Source organism: Cupressus sempervirens, chromosome 4 (genome assembly GCF_028749045.1).
Source record: "Cupressus sempervirens isolate cs-2001-9-10 chromosome 4, ASM2874904v1, whole genome shotgun sequence".
NCBI lineage: Eukaryota > Viridiplantae > Streptophyta > Pinopsida > Cupressales > Cupressaceae > Cupressus > Cupressus sempervirens.
Window position 1 is genome coordinate 87,242,796 of NC_143121.1, and position 7,706 is coordinate 87,250,501.

At 30.3% G+C, this 7,706-nt stretch overlaps 1 non-coding gene across 1 annotated transcript; it reads left to right on the top strand.

Annotated features, from left to right (window-relative positions):
- Positions 1–1,368: 1,368 nt before the first annotated feature.
- TRNAG-UCC (transfer RNA glycine (anticodon UCC)) lies at positions 1,369–1,440 on the top strand. The gene has a single exon. It is a non-coding gene; the product is annotated as a tRNA-Gly (tRNA).
- Positions 1,441–7,706: the final 6,266 nt, after the last annotated feature.

Consider the following 7,706-nt stretch of genomic DNA (forward strand, 5'->3'; position numbering starts at 1 on the left):
GAAAGGATATGTCTACACAATAAAAATGCATGAGTTTTATCAACAAACTGTAGAAGTAGTTTTTCTTTAATACTCTGCTCTAATTATTCTCGAAGAAGTTAATAAAACTACAATTTGATTTGGTATCTATCAGTAGATATTAATCAATAGTAATATTATTTTCCAAATAATTGGGAACTCATATGCATGATAATTCCTCTGTGAAATAGAATACTAATATAAACATTCGCTTTCACTTTCTTATGCTTAAGGTATTTGTCAGAGTCATTATCTAATTTTGGATATTTTGTTTTTGATTGAATGCAACATTTTGACCTAGTAGCTCATCCCATTTTAAGAAATGGTATTTCTATTCTATTGGTGTTCAAATGGTTTATATAGATGTTCTTTTGTCTTCTTCTCTAAGTGCAAGTTACCATCATTTGCCCTTTACTTTCCGAAATGTCTTTTCTCATGCACTTTCTATATTGAATTAAATTCTAAAATATCACCTATTCATTACACAAATAGTGATCTAGTTTATAAGAGCTGCCCATCCAATATTGTTGCCACAATTACAATCTGGCCAACAAAAACTAATTTTGTGCGCATATCTTATTAAATTTGTTTACTTTTCATCTTTCTTCTTATGTCAACTCAACTTTTGTATCAAATTTAGATGACTAAAGTCAATATTTCAAATTACATTCCTACCCTCTGCTCTCCATAGTAACACAAACCTCTTCTTTCGTAGAGAGCCATTTTTAAAATACAATGTTGGACCCAAGACAAATTGTTCCTATTGACTACTTGTTATATGAGCATAAATGAACAACTACTATATATATTTATGATATAATAGCACTAACAATAAATATAATCTAAAACACTATACGAAAAAAGACATTACAAATAAACAACTACTATATATATTTGTGATATCATAAGACTAACAATAAATATTATCTAATACAATGTGAAAAAGACTTTTCTTAACCAAACTATTAATCTAGGTCCTAAAGAAAAGAGAACAAAACCAAGACTAACGCAGAAACTAGAACAGACCACTAGACTCCTATTTACAAAATGAGATTATTCCTTTTAGGATCCCAAAGTTTTAAATTCAATAAGAATATAATGGATGCATATTTGATCTTCCGAAGCTGCTAACAACCACAATGCAATGGAGTGGTTAAAATGTACAACACTCGAAAGTGCAACAACTGGAATTAGCAAAATTCCAAGATGAAACAGTAAAAGTAATATCAAAAGCTAGGAATAAAAAGAAGAGCCAAAAAGATTGTCTGAGCGAATCTTTAGTCGTGAGACTACCAAATAACAAGGCACGCAAGCATTCACCAATTTCAACAAGAAGAATTAACCAAAAGAGCGTCTGTAGTCCAACGGTGAGGATAATTGCCTTCCAAGCAATAGACCCGGGTTCGACTCCCGGCAGACGCAAGGTGGTCTTTTTGATGAATTTTTGTACGCTGCTCAGATTAACCAGCAAAAGATTTCCGGAGCCGGGACTTGAACCAAGTAGACTACAACTAGGCTGTTCCTGCCTACAATTTTTGAGTTAAAAATTCTCAACCTTGCACTCTGTTCTATTGCACTCTTTGAAATGGAGGAGCGATTTTCTGTCCGTTCATCGTTCTCGACTCGTTTTCAGAGCGATTTCTCCCGTCATATGTGTCTCTTCGTTTTACAGCGTCCTACTTCATAAATGGGAAAAAAAACAAGAAAAAAGTGTCGTGTGAATATTTTGATTTTTTATTGTATTCAGTTGATTTGAATCAATAAGAACTAGGTATTTTTAGGTAATTTCATGTTTTACTATTAAAATAATATAGTGAACAAATGATTATTTGACATGTGATTGGCTGAGTTTTTTAGACCTCTTTTTAAGAAAGTATATATATAATGATTTATGAATAAGATTATTGTGCACATATTATAGATTTTTTTAATGGTTTCTATTTTTGAACCGATTAAGTTGAGTTGATTTCCGCTATAGCCAATCTAAATTCTTCATTATTTTATTTAATTATAAGTGGTGTTTGATTCAGTTATATATTTTGGTTAATGTTTGTTTAATTTAAATTTTATGATTTTATTTATTTATTAATCTAACAACCATATTTTTCTTCTTTTTTTAATTGTAAGAGGCCAAAGCTAAGGTTAATTATTATTATTTGTTGTTATTAATTATTTCAGTTATTAGTTAAAGCTTGAGTAGATTTTAACCCAAGACCTCTCAATTACGAGGCTCACAATTTACTGTTGTGTTATAGGCTCCTGCCTAAATCTAACAACCAGATTCTATATGCTATTATTTTATAAGTTTAACCAATGTAAAAAAAATTAAATTAAGAATTTAGAATAAATTTATTTCATTTAACAAAATTGTTTAAGATTTAAAAATTTAAAAATATTAGCTATTATTTAACTTAAAAAAGTAATATATACTTTTATTTAAATTTAAATTAAAAAAATTTAAAATAGAATTAAGAAATAAAATATTAAATTATAAAATTTGAACTTTTATTTGGTTAATAAATTACAAAGCTATTTTTGTATATAATAAATATACAAATACTTATAGTATCTTACATAATTATTTTAAATATTTAAAATCATATAAGGATATTATTAAAATTTCTTATAAGCTTAATAAATAATCTACTTTAAAATATGTTATTTTAATAAATTAAATATATAATAAATATTAAAAATTAATATATAAATAACTATTTTAATTAATATTATTAATTTATAAATATATTTTAATAATTTTATTAAATTATTTAATATCTAATTAAATTTTATTAAATATGAGAATTATAATTAACCATTAGGCAAATACTAACCACTACGTGGCGCTCATTAATTTAGTGGCATAAAATTTGCATTTTTGAAAAAAGGTCACATGTTCAAATTTTGTTAATGTAGAGTACATACATCTTGTTTGTAGTACAATTAGGTTCCTCTTGGAAAAAAAGAGAGGATAGTTTCATATTATTGTGAATAGACAAAAAAAAATCATAATTGGTATTATGGACTACTAAAGGACTTTAGCTTCCCTTTTCGTTCAATCTCCTCGAAATTAATGACAATGTGATTGGAACCTGTATCTTTTGCATAATGCAACATAGTTGTTTCCTAGTACATTGCGGACAACTATCATTTCACATTCAAAGGAAAATGTGTCTTTTGCATAATGCAACATAGCTGTTCACTAGTACAACACAAACAACTATCATCTCACATTCAAAACATAAGTAATTTGGAAAAAGTATACTAGCATTCTTGATAAATCTATGTAAAATAATTCAAGAGACATTAAATTTCAGTTTTTTTTAAATTTACAACTATGAAACTTTTTACCATCAATATAATTTATAAAGATTATATTTAACAACCAAAATCTTTTATCTTTTTACCATGTAGCTCTTTTATCATAGAGCTCTTTTATCATCTAGCTGTCTTCACGTGATTCTTTCATTGCACAAATAAATAATTTGATTTTGCATAAATATCTATTATTAGTTCAATCTGAATTTGTTGAAGTGTATCTAGCAAGCAATGCATTTCACAACACTTCATTTATTGGAGGCACTTTGGGAAGCATTTGTTGTTGTGCACCATCTACTTATTGGTATTTATGGTACGTCCTTGCAAGAGAACTTTCAATTAAATTTTCTATTGTTGACAAAAGAGTATAGGAAGAAGAGTTGTGATTCTCTTGCAATGCTCTTGTATCCAATTGGATTGATGACATTTTAGAGAATAACAATAGTATGATAACAAGATCATGCATACTTGTTAGTATATCTTCTCAATCAATATGAAACAAGGGCTTGTTTTCTTGGTGGCTTTAAAATATTATCACCCTATGTGTGGAATTAACCCATCAATGTTGGTGAATGTACATTGAGAGAAATAATAAATAAAGTAACAAAGACATGCCTAAACTTTTTAGATTTAGGGATATATTTTAAATATGAGGGGCACTAAGCTCTAGAATATATAAAGGCAAAAAAAAAACCTACAATTTAATGGGAAAAATAATTAAAAACAAATAATGGCATAAATGAAATGAAATCAATTTAGTAACATGTAAGATTGCTTACAATCTTTGTAGCTCTTCAAATTCTCATGTTTCACTTCCATTTGCTACCAAATTACAATCAAAATATCACTACTATCAACCATGCAAATTTTTCTCATCATAAAATATAATAAGCACAATTGTTTACAATGAATCTTGCGAGCCATATGTTATGCTAAACTTATTGAGGATGCCAAAAAGATATAAGCATAAAATTGAATAGCATTAAAGAGAAAATGTTGAAGAGAACAAGAAGATCAGACTTACAAACTTTTTGTAAATTACATGCATGAGATTCCATTTCGAAGGGAGATAAGTATTGGTGTTATGTGGATGGAAAAGAAAAAATTGTATCTTTTTATAGACATGTTTTTAGTAAAGTGGTTATGTACATGTATAGTCCTACAACAAAATCTATATTTCATAAACAATGCATGCTATAATTACAAAAATAATGATTTGTTGAAAATTAAAAGATCGTGCATGCACTTTGTAATTATAAAAATAATTGAAAATGCATCCCCTATACCTGTTCAAAATAGATGGACTTCTCGTACTAATGGGAGCATTTGGTAGCCTAGTTTTTGATGTAGTACAAGGCAAGAGAATCCCCAAAGGAGATGTCCTAGCCCCAACAAATGACCACACAATGGATGTATACAAATAACACAAAGATTTAGATCCAAATAATGCCAACTCTCATAATAGAATCATAAAATTTACATCCAATATGTATAGTCCTACACCAAAATCTATATTTTACAAACAATGCATGCTATAATTACAAAAATAATGATTTGTTGAAAATTAAAAGATCACATGCACTTTGTAATTATAAAAATAATTAAAAATGCATCCCCTATACCTTTTCAAAATAGATGGACTTCTCATACTAATGGGAGCATTTGGTAGCCTAGTTTTTGATGTGGTACAAGGCAGGAGAATCCCCAAAGGAGATGTCCTAGCCCCCAACAAATGACCACACAATGAAAGTATACAAATAACACAAAAATTTAGATCCAAATAATGCCAACTCTCATAATAGAATCATAAAATTTACATCCAATATGTCCGGTTGGAAGGCCTTTCAAGTTACGACCAAATACATAAGCAATTACAATAGCAATTCTACAAGATCTCACAAGATTTGAATCCTAGCTAGCCCAGATCCATAATCTAGTAGAAAACCCCAAGAAGAATCTAAACTTGTGCTCACAAACCACCAAGCAACCTTCTCGTTTCCCAAGAAACAACTACTAGCTCTACTTAGCTACTTGCTACTCCTCTCTCTAGTTGACTTCCTTAATGTTGAATAACAAATAATGAGAAAACAAGACCCTCTACTTATACCAAACCAAGCCACAAGTCAGCCTAGAAAGTTACATTAAATAAACCCTCATAATAAATAAATCCTCAAGACAAAAGTTACATTTATTATAAATTATTTTTAAAAAAAATCTCTTCCAATTTTCATCACTTTCTCTCTGCTCCAATTTTTTTTCTCACAAACTTTGCTCTACTCAGCTACTCCTCTCTCTAGTCGACTTCCTTCATGCTAGATAATGAATAATGAGAAGAGAAGACCCTCTACTTATACCAAACCAAGCCATAAGTTGGCCTATAAAGTTACATTAAATAAACCCTCACATTAAATAAATCCTCAAGGCACAAGTTACATTTATTATTAAAAAAAAGTCTTCCAATGTTCGTCACTTTCTCTCTCCTCCAAGTTATATTTTTTAGTTATAAAAAATATATCATGCCCCCTTTTATTTTGTGATGCAAGATGCTCTTGCATCAGACTCCCCAGGTAGACAAAAAAATATGTCCCATACTTTGATGCCAAAAGAAATATCTGTACATAACTTCATCTTCCCCAAAGGTTTTCAATCCATCCCAGGCACAAGATTAAATTTGCACATCAACCATCTCTACTTCATCCATACAAACATTAGAATCAAATGAATCCCAACAACCCAATCAGCACGCTCACTCCTAGGAACAAACTGAACATAATGCTTCACCAACAATCTTTGCAATTGATCATGACCATCAATAGCAATATCCTCAAACATGAAATTCATGCCATCGTGAAACTCCAAACCAAGTTAGCAACATGGAAATCCTCAGTCAAAGGTAAATCAAGAACATATAGATCTGTAATATCATGTAGATCCTCAACCACATTAGCAACATCTAACTCCACATCAGTAGCAACATCCATATCAACCATATCCAATAAAACTGGTACATCCTTAATCATTTCACCAACAACATATGAATGCAAGTCCTCATCCATATGTAAATCCTCATAACCAACAATCTCAACATCCACAATAAGATGTTCTATAATTTTTATGTCAGATCCATCTAACTAATCATGAAAAAAAATATCATTTCCAACATCAGTAAAGTTAGGAACCTCTTCAACAACAACCACAAGTTGCTCTATAGGTTTCGTATCACACTCCTCAAACTGGTAAACAAAACCAACTTCTACCTTTACCTTGCCATGTCCTCTTTTCTCTTGAACAAGTCTTCTAATTGGCCAGACAACTTGATTCTAGATCATTAGACTCCAACTCCATAAATCTCTGTGAAACTCAACTATCCCTTCCTTAATTTGACCAGTCAATCTAGCTTCCAACCGAGAAGGCATCTCTGAAATCTTCTTCTCCACCACATAATGGAGATCAACAATCATTCCAAGGTCCAATCTTCTCAAAGGCATCTTTCAAGATCTTTGCGAACCCTCTACAATAAATCCACGCTCTTAACAATCACCAACCATATCAAACTATTGGTCAACAAGATCGAATTTCCATCTTCATAACCATAGATCCATCTGCAAGTCCTCTACAATTGTAAGTCAAAATTATGATCTGCTACCTCACAACAAAGATGTCTAGGACTTTAGAAGGAAAAATCCACCACAAGATCGAACTTAGTTTTGATACCACGTGATGTAGTACAAGGCAGGAAAATCCCTAAAGGAGATGTCCTAGCCCCCAAAAAATTATCGAACAAAAAAATTATAAACATAACACAAAGATTTAGATCCAAATAATGCCAAGTCTCATAATAGAATCATAAAATTTACATCCAATATGCCTAGTTGTAAGGCTTTCTTGGTTACGACCAAATACATAAGCAATTACAATAGTAATTCTACAAGATTTAAATCCTAGCTAGCCTAGATCCACAATCTGGTAGAAAATCCCAAGAAGAATCTAAACTTGTGGTTGCAAGCCACCAAGCAACCTTCTTTTTTCCCAAGCCGCAACTACTAGTTCTGCTCACAAACTTCACTCTACTCAACTACTCCTCTCTTTAGCTAACTTCCTTCATGATAAATAATGAATAATGAGAAGACAAGACCCTCTACTTATACCAAACCAAGTGACAAGTCAACCTAGCAAGTTACATTAAATAAACCCTCACATTAAATAAATCCTCAAGCCACAAGTTATATTTATTATTATTTTTTTTAAAGAAAAATTTCCTTCCAATTTTCACCACTTTCTCTCTCCTCTTTTTTTTTAAATAAAAAATTTAATTTATTTTTTTTAATAATAAATATATCATGCCCCCTTTTATTTTGTGATGCAGGATGCTT